This window comes from Balaenoptera acutorostrata, chromosome 10 (genome assembly GCF_949987535.1).
Source record: "Balaenoptera acutorostrata chromosome 10, mBalAcu1.1, whole genome shotgun sequence".
Lineage (NCBI taxonomy): Eukaryota > Metazoa > Chordata > Mammalia > Artiodactyla > Balaenopteridae > Balaenoptera > Balaenoptera acutorostrata.
The window spans coordinates 13,172,461-13,187,291 of record NC_080073.1 but is presented as its reverse complement, the minus strand read 5'-3'; the positions used below and the strand labels follow the sequence as shown (position 1 = coordinate 13,187,291).

The 14,831-nt window shown below is 44.0% G+C and overlaps 1 long non-coding RNA gene across 1 annotated transcript in view; it reads right to left on the bottom strand.

The window, feature by feature from the left end:
- Positions 1 to 1,325: 1,325 nt before the first annotated feature.
- The window catches only part of LOC103007632 (uncharacterized), a 339,974-nt gene continuing 326,468 nt past the window's right edge, over positions 1,326 to 14,831 (bottom strand). The window contains exons 6-7 of the long non-coding RNA XR_451971.2: positions 4,197 to 4,312; positions 1,326 to 1,443 (exon numbers count right to left, since the gene is read on the bottom strand). This is a non-coding gene — a long non-coding RNA (uncharacterized LOC103007632). The remainder of the gene's footprint in view (positions 1,444 to 4,196; positions 4,313 to 14,831) is intronic.

The following is a 14,831-nucleotide window of genomic DNA, read 5'->3' as shown; positions in this document are numbered from 1 at the left end:
GCGCCGCGCCGCCGCCGTCGCGCCCCGGGCCACAGCGCCCTCTGGCGGCGCCCGCGGGGCGGACCGCGCGCTGGCCCGCCCGGAAAGGCGCAGCGGGCGGGAGGGCCGTCGCCACAGGGGCTGAGCGCTGTGTCCGCTGCCCTGGGTGACCTGGTGCCCGCCTCGATGGGTGCAGAGCCCTCGCCTGTTCCCGCCCCTGGCACGACATTTTACACGTGGAGAAACAGGCTCAGATTCTTTAGTCTCCACCTCGCTCTTAACAAGGGGGCCGGGGAGCAAATAGAAACCCAATTTTACAGCATTAGCTCCAATTTTTAAAATAAAAACCGTACACATGGAGACTGGGCCAATGCATCAATTATTCCAAGGGCGGTTGGGTTATAGCTGATTTTCTTTTCAACAGTCTTAAGTAGTTTACATATATAATTAACATGTATTGGTCAGAAACAAATACTAGAAATGATGACAACACAATACAAAAAGGCCTATGATTGGCAAGTGAGATTGTCAGAATATAAAACAGCTTACTCATTATTACTTTAACAAAACTGAGTCATTATATAGCCAAAAAAAAAAAAAAAACTGCAGAATGCAAAAAGATACATAATTCTGTTGACTGGTAAGGTTCCTGTTTTGGAGGATGGACAAAAGTTTCCTTAGTATCTTTTCAATGTCATCTTTTCAGCGAAGGAGGAAACTGAAAAATCCTTAAGTGCAATAAAACACCTAAACACGGTGGGGAGGAGAAGGGTGAGAGGAAGAAGCAGCACTGCTCTGAAGAAAACAATAATGAATGCGGTATTTTAAAATATGTTTGTTCCAAAAGTTTGCTCACTGAAAAGTTAAAAGCTGAAAGAAAACCTCGGGAGAGAGGCTGATGAATCCATTCAGAGTCACTCTGCCTTCTGTCCCCGAACACACTCTCGGGCCTTGGTCGAGTCATTTATGGCCTCAGTTTACCCATTTGCAAAATGAGAATGGGTCAAACAGCATCTCAGATTTGTTCTAATTAACAATGGCTGCAGTATTAATGATAGCATTGCCTTTTATGGTTATATATAACAGTTATAGATTATAGGTTAATAACAATTACATAGCATACATTATTGTGATGGGTTAGTAGAATTAAGATGGTCACTCTAGACAGGTGAAGGATGAGAGAAAGAATACAGGAGAGAGAGAGAACAATAAGAGAAAGGTTGGGCTGTGTGTGTGTGTGTGTGTGTGTGTGTGTGTGTGAAGGGTGATAGCAAGTACACATATATATATACATTAGCAGTGTTACTATGGTTTATAGAATTGCAAAGAACTGTGCTTACCTGCAGCATAAGTTTCTTTACATTGCAAACATCTGGCCCCTAAACAAGGAAGCTCTGACCTTCCCGGGTCCTCCCCAGAGGTGGTACCAGCACTGTGCCCTGCACCCCGGGTCAACCAAGAACCCTGTGGGCAAGAAAGGACAGCTGTGAGCCTGGCGGGGTCAGCAGATGTGGCTGGAAAAGCACTCGCTCCTCTTTCTTCCTTTGTGCTCAGCCCCAGGGTCACTGATGCTACCATCTGTGTACCTTTCACTCCCCATTCGCCTCCTTTTCCTCGCCTCCATTCACATTCACCATCTGCTCCCGCCTTCATCTCATTACCCTCCCCCCCTCGCTGGAGTGTGCCCAGTCATCCATAGCTTTGTCTTTCAAGAGGGGTAACAACAAATGATCACTGAACAAAAGCATCTCAGCAAGCAGGTTTCTTGAATTAAGCCCTGGTTATTAAAACCAGAAAGGAAAACATGATCATTCACCATTTATTTTTAATTGGGTAACTTTATCTTGAAGTAAGGCATCACACTGAGTGGCTTACATTGCTTCTTGTTTGTATGAAATCTATTCATTGATAAGGAGCTCTGCAAACCAGTGGGAAAGGAAACTTATAAATTCATAGATCTTTGTCTTATAGTTCGAGAATTAACTTTAATAGGATATAATTAAGGCTAATATTAGATGAGAGAAAATGCGAATCAAAAAAGCCCCACTGCACTTTTAATTTCTGGCTTCTACACTACGTTAGCAGCAAGGGATACACATACTGGGAAGAGACATTTTGGGCTCCCTTCTGGCTTTTGTATTATCTGCAAATATATTTTTAATGTGTTAAAGAAAACTACCGCCTTGGTCTAAGCAGCCAATGATCTCTTGCCTGGATTACTGCACTAGCTTCAGTGATGGTTTTCTGGCTTCCACCCTTGGTGCCCACAGCTCATTCTCAACAAAGGAGCCAGAGTCAGACCATGTGACCACCCCGCTCACAGCCCCTCCTTCCCCCCCCCCCCCCACCTCACTGTAAGCCACTTCCTTCCAGTGGCCCCCACGTCCTGCTCTGACCTCCCTTCACTACCGTCCAGGCTCTCCCACTGCTCTGGCCCCTGTGTTACACAACCAGACAGGGGCCGCTCCCACCTCAGGGCCTTTGCACTGGCTATTCCCTTTGCCTGGAATGTTCTGCCCCCTTGTGGGCATGTGATTTGCTGCCTTACATCTTCCAGGTCTTTGATGAAATGTCCCCCCTTAGGGAGTCTTTCCCAGATTACCCAATATCTAACTGCAACCCCACCCCAGTCTCATCACCCTCTATCCTCCTTCTCTGTTTTATTTTCGTTCAGGGCACTGCATCACCTTCTAAAGTACTGTGAAGCTTACTTTTTAAAAATATCCTCCCCACTCCAAGCATGTAAACTCAGTGGGGGGAGTCAGATATCTATGCCCCTTGTGTCTGCTCCTGTGTCCCAAGGGCCTGTCACTTAATAAGTGCTCAAAAAAATGTTTATAGAATGGAGGAATGAATGAATTGCACAGTTATGGGAGACATTGCTGATTGACCCGACACCAATTCCTCTCTTCTTCCTGGCTAAGAACCCTCATTTTGTTTGGGGCAATGGTGTGCCCAGCCCCACAGAGTCACATTTGCTCTAAGCCCGTCATAGCCCACTCCCCTTCCCTGTGATCTTTTGCAGCTTGTGGCAGCCAGGAGATACAGTTCTGGTTGATGTAACACAGAGAAGAAAGTCAGCTTGGCAACCATGGAGAAGAGTGAAAAGGGAAAGTTTTTCCTTCATGATTAAAGGAAGAGATATCATTCCTACTCACTCCTGCAGGGATGAAGGTTAAGCTCCATATTGGTTTACCCAATAAAACCAGCCAAGCTAGTCCAAACAGCCAAAAAGAGTTTTTAAAGGAAATCATGAACTTCAGAAAAATCAAAGCTAGGTTTACTTGTAGTTATATTTATCATTTTTAAATGAAGGGATTAACTCATTAATTTTGGAACTGTGTAAATCTTCTGACTCCTTACCTTTGTGTGCAAAAGCACATTTAAGTGACAGCTTTACCTCGTCCCCAGAGCCCTTTCCCAGTCTTCCAGGGTGACAGTTCTGTCTACCACTCTTAAGACAGAGGTCAAAAACTGGTGACCCCCAAGCGAGAATTCGAAGGAAGTGTTTGGTCTTTGTGGTATTTTGAGTTTTTGAATGAATTGACAACATTTAGAAATTGAAGGGTACACATACAGATATTGATTTCCTTTTAAAAATGGGAACATTTGGCAACTGTAGTTTAGATTCATGTGTGGGGACAATTGCCTCGAGCCAACTGGCAGCTGCCCTTTTAGATGGGGTGGCCCTGCCTGGATCCGTTAGGCATTGTGTTTGCCACCTGTTGTATGGGCACGTGTAGGGAGAGTGACACCAACCCTAACTGGTCCACGGCAGCCGTGGTGTGTGTCTAGTGGACCAGAGCACCCACTGCCCCATTCCCCTCTCCAAAGTGTGCCAGTTTGGACAATGAATTATATGCCCCTGAGGAGCCTGGAGCACTGTGCCGGGTCTATGCAGTCTTCAACAACCACTGCGGAGGATTCGCAGTCATGTTTCGCATTCCTTGACAAGAAAGGGTTGGAGTCAGGGATCTTCAATTCTTTGTAGCTCTGCGACATTTTCATGAAGTAGTGCTGTTACTAACTTAAGAAAAATATCTTTGGAATTAAAATCCTGTTAATTCTCATGTTCCGAATTTTCAGAAACCATAGCTAGTTTCCAAAACTTGCCCAAGTGGAGAGATCTTTTTAATTTGCAGGGTGGGGGGCGGGCAACCTGAATATCAGGAAAAGTAATACTCTAACAGGCAATGCATCTCTTCTTTACTTCTCACCTTCAAGTGCTGGGTCTGGAAGCCATTGTCACGGGATGTGCATTTTGGCATCTATTCTCCTGTAAATCCCAGAGTTAAAAGGGAATGAAAGATGGATCTTGGCTGTTTACGCAGACCTAGAGGGGAGAGAGCAGGCATAAAACCAGATGTATAAGGATATTTCATGGCCCCTTCAAAATGCTGACAATTTTATTAACTACTTTCATATTTCAGTAATATGGTGAATAATTTGGGATTCGAAAAAATACCTTTATATACATCTTTGACTGCTACGGTAATATTTTCAGATAACACCAGAGCCTGTTCAAGTCCAAGCAGGTTGGATTATTTGCAAAAATGATTATTTGTGATGATACTTAATGCTGCAATTTACTGAGACTTCCTGCCGTCCCATCCATCTCTGACCTGACAGGTAAAAGAGGGAAGATCGTGCAAGATAGTAAAGTGTTGGGCAATTTATGGTTTTAAACTTGTATACTGTCTTCATGACTCATCCAGGAGCTTTTCCTGATGCCACGTGCTGTTTCCACTGCAGTTAAAGGCATCCAGAGTATCACAGGGAGATGAATGCAAAGCAAGGAGTGCAGAGTCCTGGGTTCTAGTCACTACCTTCTTTCCAGCTGTGGTCTTGGCTGGGTCATTTCAATGTCTCCCCCGCTGGCCTTTTATTCTTGGCCTTGCGTGTAAGGGTTTACAATGGCCAGGACGTGTGAAGTTTTGCAATCAGAACAAAATCTCAGTGGCTTAACACCAGTTTTTCTTTTTTTTTTTTTCTCCCAAATCAGGTCTGTTCTGGGTTTGGTGATTCTCTGAGATGGATCCCCAGTCTAATCTGCTTCTTCAGCCTTGTGCCACCTCTTTATAGGTATATATGTCTATAATCACTGATTGCCATGGTACAGAAAAAGGCCTGAAGAATTGAGCACTGCCTCTTAAATGCTCCTGCCTGCGGGTGACACCTGTCCCCTCCACGCATATGGCACTGGCTGAAGTGAATCCAAGCCTGACTTCAAAATACCCTGTACTTTGGTTGCACCAGTAACATCTGCCACAGGGTGTGTGTACGCATACATGAATGTCCATATGTGTACAAACATATATACACATATACACACATATATTCAGATATATACCCATATATGTTTCAGAATACTTTGCCCAGATAAAATTTACACGGATGCATAAATAAATAAATAAACAAATGAAAGTGGAACGCTTGAGGTTGATGCTTTTCGTCTCATCACCCTTCTACACTTAAGGGGCACCATGGTTCGACAATCCATGGACAGTTCTCAAACGCTGTGATGTGACCCAAGGTCAGGAATTGAGTAACTTCATAAGCTACTAGCTCAAAAAATAAGAAACCAGCACGATGACCAGTGCAGATGTAATGAGAATAAAGTATCTCATAACATCTGCACTATATGAGAAAGTCAAGCAACTCATGAGGGAGATGAGAAGAGAGAAAGGAAAAACTGATCAAATTAGGGTCTGAATAAATATGATTCCAATAGCGTGAAGAGGATTTGGGTCCCCAAATTCTAGTAAATACATTCTTAGCTGCCACTGACTTTACCATTCATATCAAGAAAAGGCAGAAAAACTTAGATCCTTGGTGTTAATTGGGAAAGGTATGTCATGTGAAGTTATTAATGGATGCATGAGAAATGTGGCTTTCAATGAAAGAAAAATAGAAAGATGGATAAAACAGTCTAATAATGTGTTCGGTAGAGAAACTAACTGGAAGACCAAGTAGACAGAAAAAGGCTTAGATGATTTGTAAGCCAGCTCCAGAGCTGAGAACAGAACCTGGATGTGGTCAGAGACGAAAATCATTCTAAGACTCCAGACTCTGAATTACTTGGCTCTTCTTCAACTCAGATTAATAAGCATTTCACTGTTTGTGTGCTGTGTGCAAGGTGATGTTACAGGAACCAGGGAAACTGACAGCGCGAGAAAACACACAGGAGTGCCTGTCCTCGGGGAGCTTACATCCTACTGGGAAAATGAGGATAATGAGTTAGTTAGAGAAAAAAGATGACTGAAATGTAGTCTCTGCCCTTGGCTGGGTTGTAGTGTGAAGGTGAGGGGCAGGGGAAGCAGCATATCAACAACCTAACAAAGTACCCAGTGCATCGGCCACATTATACGTTGCTTTTTTTTCTCAAAAGAAACTGTATGTAAACCATGATGGTTGCTGGAAGGAGGGGACGCATTTCTATACGGAGTGCAGGGACCTTCTAAGAGGAGGAGGGTCCTCACCACTCGTATGAAACCGCTGGACTCGGCATTGACACAGGGCTAGTTAGCGTGGCAGTGGCAGCACGAAGAAGCTTCTCCTTCAATTGTCCACATTTCAGTGATGACATCAGACCGCTGCACGTGGCTACAGCAACGAGCAGTCGGTGGGCCTTAGAGTGTAAGCACGTTAGATCGGCAAGCACTGAAGGGGTGTATCACTCGCTCAATCTCCTTCATAAAAATTACTTACAGACTTAACATTAGCCATCTGAGAGCTTAATCAAAACTAAGGACCCAAGAAGAGGGATCTTATTATGTAAAAGGATTCACCTTTAGTCTTTACATCTAGAAATTTATCCCATGGAAATAATTCACAGAGCAGACAAAAATTTACACACAAAGATGTTCGCATCAGCATCATTTAAAACACGCAAGGTGGAAACCAAGTCAATGTCCAGTATTTTCTGAGTCATTTGATCTCGTCCTTACAAATTGTTTCTCTGCTTGGATGAGTCAGTGTCAGTTTCTTTTTGTTACTGAAAATCCTGACTGATATATATGGAATGTAATGGACAAACAAAATAATACACAACCAAAATAATGAAATATTCTGTCATACTGGTTGCCTCTGGATACTGGGATTCCTCCCTCCCCCCACTGGCTTCTAAAACCTTTCTATTTTTCCAAGATGTCATGATTACAATAACTTATGAGTAAATGTAACTGTAAGTACTGTCATAATATAAAAAAAAATTAAAAGGTGTATTTTTTCCCCAAAGGGATCACAATAGTAGTTGAAATAAGACACACATAAGTGAGAGCACAAGCCACAATGTGACAAGCGCTGTCTAGAGGAACTTCCTGCCGTGGGAGAGTAGTGCATAAAGAATTACTTTACTAGATGGAGTCATACACTGGCCTGGAGGTTCACTGCTATCCAAACAGAAACATATAAAATCCACCTGAGTGGACCAAGTGTTGGGCCCAGAATCATGCTCTCGAGATGGCCCTTGTTTTATTATGAGTTTCCTGTGTGCTCGGGCCTCCTGGCAGCCTGACAGAGCACTTCCTCTAAGTTAGAAGACTTAGTTCTGGTTCTGTTACTTGCAGACCAGCAAAAACACATGTTAAATGGTTGCTCTGATCCAAAATTGATACGCATGCTATCCTTTCATTGAATTTACAGCAATCTTGAGAGGCAGGTGCTATCATCCCTATTTTTTATGATCACAAGTCACCTTCTCCCAATGAAGTGGGAGGTTCAGGCTGAATGATTTTCTAGGTCCCAAACAGCTTTCATTTTCTATGACTTGGTGAACTCAGATCTTCGCTCACAGTGTGTACCTTAACCTTTACCCTATCCACTTGGTCCTTGCCTCTCCACTGCCCAGATCTACCTCCAGATTTGTCCTTTTACTATAGATTTGGAGCACTATTCTTGCTTCTTTGGACACCCCTCAGCTTCCCCCGAGACAGATGACATGGAAAAGCAAGTCCATGGGGCGGGAAGATGAAGAATGCATGTAGGTTTCTCTAGAGTAGTGTTTTTAGGTGTGGCCTTGAGTCCACTGAAGGCTGCAGGGGTTGTCCTGGATGGATGGTAAATGTATCCCAGGATGAAAGCCTTTTCTTTGGAGACAGTAGACACAAGCACATAGATTTTCATTTTGATGTACAAGTAGGACTATTTATTAATAAAGTTTAAAAACAAGGGTAACTGAAACTTGGTTTTCATAAACTAAAATTGGGGTATTATTAGACTTTGCTAAAGACTTTAATTTTCTATTCTATCAAGAAGTCTGGAAACCACCCAATGCTTTGGCAGTACGGCAAGTATGGCAGTGTGAGAACTTGGAAGCATGAGGTGAAGGGGTTCCCAGGACTTTCTGGAAGGGCTCTGTATTACATGGACTGCATCTGTGCTGTCTCAGTCGGTCTTGGTCCTGGACTGTTGCTCTCATTGTTTCATGAATTAATGTAATTGAGAGATTATTTTGGGATTTGCCCTTGTTGATCATTATGTTGGTTGACTGAAGCATTTTCAGAGATGTGATTGTTACTGTGTTCACTCCATCATCTAGCCATCTTGGAGTTCTTTTGTTCCAGAAAGCCAGAACACATAGGATGGACAGAGGTAGGGCTTTTGCACTGCTGTAATGAGTCAAGATCTAAGAAGTCAGAAAGCCACTGATTTATAGTCCAGCTTGATGTCTTTTGTGCTTTATCACATGGCTACTGTACTCTCCGCAGGAGTCTCTCTGTGTTGGCTAAGATGCTCGGGCAGTCACCATACTCCAGTCAAGCAAAGTGACTGTTCTGCTTTAAATATATGTCAGGCCTGTCCCTGGAAAAGCAGAGCATCCTGGGATTAGCCAGGCCCTCAGCACAAGCTCTCACTGTGCCAGGCTTGGGCTTAAAAGACCAGAGTGGTGAAGCTCTTATTATTCTGAAACAGTCAAGTGCAAATCTTGCTGATGATGGTTTGGCCCAATGCCTTGGGCAGAGATGTAATCGATGAATATGAAAAGCCATAACCCTTTTCCTGCAAAAGTATTTCCTACCTCACTCAGCTCAAGTGTCCCTTCATCCAAAAGTCTTTCCTGATCCCTCCAAGCAACTATGGCATTTGCCACTTTGTTATGAAATTTTATTTTTATCTGTCCCATTGTCTGTGAGAGTCTGCCGAGGACAGAGAACATGCCTCACTCATCTCTGCATGCCCCGTGAATAGCCCAGTGCTGGGACGGGGTTGATAAACAACTGTTGGACCAAATTCAACTTGAAAAAGAACGTGACAGACAGAAGAGTCCAGCCTCTGTCTATCCAGTCATAGTATGTGCTGTTAGAGGGATGGCTCGCAGACAGAACCCAGCACCACTGTCAGCAACATGGATGGACCTAGAGATCATTATACTAAGCGAAGTTAAGTCAGACAGAGAAAGACAAATACCATATGATAGCACTTATATGTAGAATCTAAAGAAAATGAATCAAATGAACTAACTGACAAAACAGAAATAGACCCACAGACATAGAAAACAAACTTATGATTACCAAAGGGGAAAGGGGGGGAGGGATAAATTAGGAGTCTGGGATTAACAAATACACACTACTGTATATAAAATAGATAACCAACAAGGACCTACTGTATAGCACAGGGAACTCTACTCAGTATGCTGTAATGACCTATAAGGGAAAAGAATCTGAAAAAGAGTATATATACACACACATATATATATATGCATAAATGAATCACTTTGCTGCACACCTGAAACTAACACAACATTGTAAATCAAATACATGTCAATAAAAAACAGTAGTATAGGCCTCCAGGCCCCAAGTTAGGACAAAAGAAAGGGGGAACACATGGAAGATGATGATTGTAATAATCTATCTTAGCTGAACGCTTTCTACCTGCCAAGCCCTGGGTGAGAGTTTCCATCCATTATTTCAGTTAATCCTCCCAATAGTCCCAAATGTAGGCATTTTTAAGCCCACTAGAAGGGAACCAGAGAGTTGACGTTTGGTTATTAAGCCTACACAGCATGGAAGCAGCAGAGCTGGCAATTCAAATTCAATTCAAATTTTGGAGACACCGGTTTGTCTCCAAAAAGAACTTAGTCACTCTAGTTGAAGACCATGAGAGGCATGGTCTGACCACAGGTGGGACACACCCTGTGGGACGAGGGGCAGAGCAGAAGGGAGGCGGGTGTGGTGAAAGCCTTGGCAAATACGAGGGACATTCAGTCCTTAGAAACAGGAGGAAAGGAAGGATGCTGGGGGGAGGGTTGGGGCATATGCTGGGTGCAACAATGATCCTCCAAAGAGCTCCGCATCCCAAGCCTGGAACCTGTGACTATGTTACCTTATGTGGCAAAAGGGACTTTGCAGATGTGTGAAACTAAGAATCTTGAGATGGAAAATTACCATAGACTGTTTGGGTGGCTCAGTATCATCACTAGGGTCCTTATAAGCAGGATGCAGGAGGGTCAGAGTCAGAGAAGGAGATGTGATGCAGAAGCAGAGGTGTGGTGAGGAGGGACCACGAGCCAATGAACTCGGCGGCCTCTAGAAGCTGGAAAAGGGAAGGAAACAGAGCCTCCCCAGGGCCTCCAGAAGAAGCACAGCCAACACCTAGATTTTAGCTCACTGAGACTGATTTTGGACCTCTGACCTCCAGAACAGTAAGACAATAAATTTGTGTCCTTTAAGGCACCGAGTTTGTGGCAGTTTATTACAGTGGTGAAAGGAAACTAATGCAGGGCAGAATGTTGAAGATACAGAGGTCCTGAAACGGAGACAAGATTTCTGAGGTCAGGTTGGCTTGGGGAGGGGATGGAGCAGTGTGTGGCTGGGCCAGTGTTTTCAAGCTAAGCCCAGGATGCCTGCGGTGCTTGTTAAATGCAGATCCCTGGGCCCGGCCTTAGAACCTCCCAATCGGACCGCCCATGCAGTGCTCCCCACAACCTGTGTGTGTTGCTGTGACAGAGGGTGCATCAAGCTATAGCCTACCCAGACAGATAAAAACAAATGAAAGCAGCTGACGGGAGAATACTGCTTTGCAACGGCCTTTGTGGAGAGGAAAATTCCGAGCAGATCTAGGATAAAGAGGTTGCTCACTGCCCCCCACCAGCGGTGCTCATGGAGGTCAATTACCCCTTCATGATATTTTTTTGAACAATGACCATGTTCCAGTGAACTCTTAGGTGTTGAGGACACACGGTGGTGAACAAAACCGGCCTCCTCATCCTCCCTGAGAAGCTACACGCTGGTGGGAAAAACAGAACAGACTTGGATTTGATAGACATGCAAGCACCTATCACAAATGATGGATGCCGGAACGGAAAACTCCAGGGAGCTGTGAGCCTCTCACTGGAGGCGCTGGCCTGTACGGGGAGGGAAGCCCCAAACCCCTTCCCCAAGGAAGTGATCCCTGAAGCGTGAGCGAGGGCCAACTACGGGGAACAGGGTGTCTGCAGGGTAGGGGATGGCATAGCGGGAAGAGCATATATAAGGGCCCTGAGGCAAGAGGGACCCAGGGGGCTGGAGGACAGGGCGTGAAGGTGAAGGCGGCTGAGGTGAGGCTGCAGGGAGAGCACACCCTGAGGACCACACTAAGAATTTCCACCTTCCCCAGAGCAGGGAGGCATGTCATCAGGTTTGGCAATTAGCATCTGGCTGCCAGCTGGAGGGTCAGGTGACATGGGGAGGGGAGGAGTAGGGGACGCCGATTTGGAGGCTGGGAGTAACCACCCCAGCGCCCGAGAGCCACAGGCTGCCCAGTGAGACTTAGCTCCCCCAACTAATTCCACAAGAGCGCCGCACAGGTTCAGCCTTTAAAGGAAGTCAGATTTTTAGCTCACCCTACACTTCAGCCCGACGATAAATGAATAAAGGAGCTCTCATAGTTTCTCCAAATCTCAGCATGTGGACGCAGCGTCCACGATGAGGAAAGTGCAGTGGCTGTGTCTATAGGTGCTTCAACTGCATTCAAACAACTGTGTATAGGAAAGGAATAAACCAGACAGTTTTCCTATTGGTTACGGCTTGGGGAGCAGCGTTTGTCTAGGTTTTGATTGTAGAAAAGGCATAGAAGGACTGTTCTCACCCAAAGACAATTACCACCTGCGAGAACAAAGTACAGAAATCAAAGTGACAGTCAGTAAAAGTAGCTTCAAGCACATCAATAGGATCTGTGGTTTTTTTCACCACAGTGACAAGGACGCCTGAAAGACCAGCTAAAAGAAGATCAGGACTTCAAAAGAAGGTAAAGAAGGAAAGATACTGATGATATCTGCCATATTTTTATGAGCTAATCTGACCAGAAAATATTGATGACTGTAAAAGTTCCCTGGAGTCAGGAGACCTGCTATGAATTTTCCTGTCTCATTTACCATAATCCTGTACAGTTTTACAGTAAATCCTCTTTATTTTTGGATTGGAATATGAAGATATAAATGAGTCAGATTGATCTGAATTGTTATCTGTTCTACCTAGCACCTCCTGGCTGGATGACCTTGGGCAGGTTACTTAAACTCTCTTGCCTTTATTTTCTCATCTTTTCAGTAGGAATAGCGAGAGTTCTCACCCTAATGGGCTGATGTGAGATGAGGCGTGATGATGTGGTGAAGCTTTACAGCAAACGGGTACACGGCAAACACGTGCTTAGCTGAGCCATTTTAACTTTTAAAGGTTAGCTGTTTTGAACTGCTACACATCTCAAGCCTAGATTCAAGCCCGTTGTTGGTTGTATCTTCCCCACCCTTTGCCTTCGTGTTCTCTCGATAAGTTTTAAGCTCTCGTCTCTCAGCTCCGACCCCGTTCCTCTCTATTTGTGGTGATGGGGCCCCACATGGCCGACCAGGCTCGGCTTGGACAGCCGCCGGTAGGGAGCGCTAGCGGGACACTGCGAGGCTGGAGGAGGAGGGCACTGAGCCTTCCGGCCTGCTTCTTGTTCCCAAGGCACCAAGCACTTCATTGCAACAGCGTGAGTTTGTTGCCAGAGCAGCAATCAAATCCAGTTTGGAGCTTTTGCAGCACTCTTGCGTCCCGTCTCAGAGACCCAGCACCAGCTGGCTGTGCCTCTTCCTCAGAGGCCCAAATCCTTGCTCAGCAAGCTCAGCGGAAGCCCCTTCTCAGGGTTTCTGAGTTTAATAGTGTCAACATTTCCCTTTGCTCCTCCAGTTCTGGGAGGCAGGTCGGGGTAACTCTTTCTGGCAGTTGCTACCTCCGCGAGACCTAAGTGTTTTCTTTTGGTCTGATATTCAGTTACAGAGATGGCAGTTTTGTATCTAGCTAATAATTCCTTGTATTAAACTCTCTCCTTCCAAGTAACCTGGGATGGTTTATGTCTGACTGGACCCTGACGGAAGCACTCTTGTGGTGTCTTTCGATGAAAAGAAGTTCTTACTTTGAATATAATACAACTTATCAAAGAACTTGTACAATTCTTTTTTAAAAAGTCCAAAAGAAAAATGAGCAAAACATTTGAACGTGTACTTCCCCAAAGACGATATCCGAACGCCCAACAAACATGAGAACTCGTTTGACTTTCTTAGTAATTTAGGAAAATGCTAATTAAAACTCTAGGGCACCTACGAGACTGATTACTATTAAATATACTAAGAATACCAAATCTTGATGAGGATGTGGAACAGTGGGAACTCTCCAACACTACAGGCAGGAGTATAAATTGGTTCCAGCCACTTTGGCAAACGTTTTGGAAGTGCTTACATAATGCTCACACGTGTGACCCAGCTATTACGTCATAGGGATGTCCCCAGTAGAGATGCATGTACAAGAACGTTCATAGAAATATTTTCGGTGACAATTCCCATCTGGAAGTAACACAAATATCCTCCAAACACAGAATGGATAAAGAAATTGAAGTCCATTTATATAGGGTGATACTATACAGTAACAGAAATTGGATGAACTATAGCTATATAGAACAAGAATAATTCTAGCCAAACTATTGTTGAGCAAAAGAAGACAGATAGAAAACAAAAAATGTAATATGACTCCATCGATACAAGTTCAAAAACAGAAAAAAAAAAAATTTGGTGTTGGAAGTCAGGATAGTTGCCACCCTTGGGGCTGATGTGAGACGCATGGATGGGGAGGAAGACAGAGGGGTTTTTGGGTTGGTGGTGTTCTATTTCTTGACCTGGGTGATGGTTTCAAGGATATAATTACTCTGTTCATTGTGTGTTAATGCAGTGAGCCATGCATTTTGATTTAGGAAGTGTGCTCTACTTCAGTAAAAGATTAAAATATTTACAACCTGAAGTTTCCCATCTTTATTGGGTATTTATTTTGAAAAATTACCAGCTTCTCCCTTACTATGCTTTAGCTTGCTTTAGAGAGTCATCTCTATCTTGGGTTTCTTGGAATCCCCTGAAGATCTAGAAGCCAAAACAAAGTTGCTCTAACCGTTGGTTGTGGTGCCAGATATTGCGTACTAAGAGAACACTCCTTCAGAGCAGAGCTTTACTTGGTTTCGAATCTCCAAGACTGAGTGCATTGCCTGCCTCAAGTAAGTGCTCAGTAAATGTCTCTTGAATGGATGCTGGGGGACTTTTGCCTAAAATGTCTCATTACTATTCTCACCACTCTAATACAGTACCTTGCATAAAAAAGGCATCCAAACATATATATTGAGTGTATAAAAATGAATTTCGAAAGCATGATTATAAACTACATGGTGCCTCACTGAAAGATCAAATTCTTTTGAACTTTTCAATAAATTGTCACCAATTTCCTAGGTAAGGTACATCACCATCCAAATATATTTTCTGCTTTTGTGGTTTTTTTTCCCCTGCCAAAATTTTTAGATACCCAAGAAACTGTTACTTGATTTCCTATTTTCTAGAAGTCGTGGGTTGATATTACAGA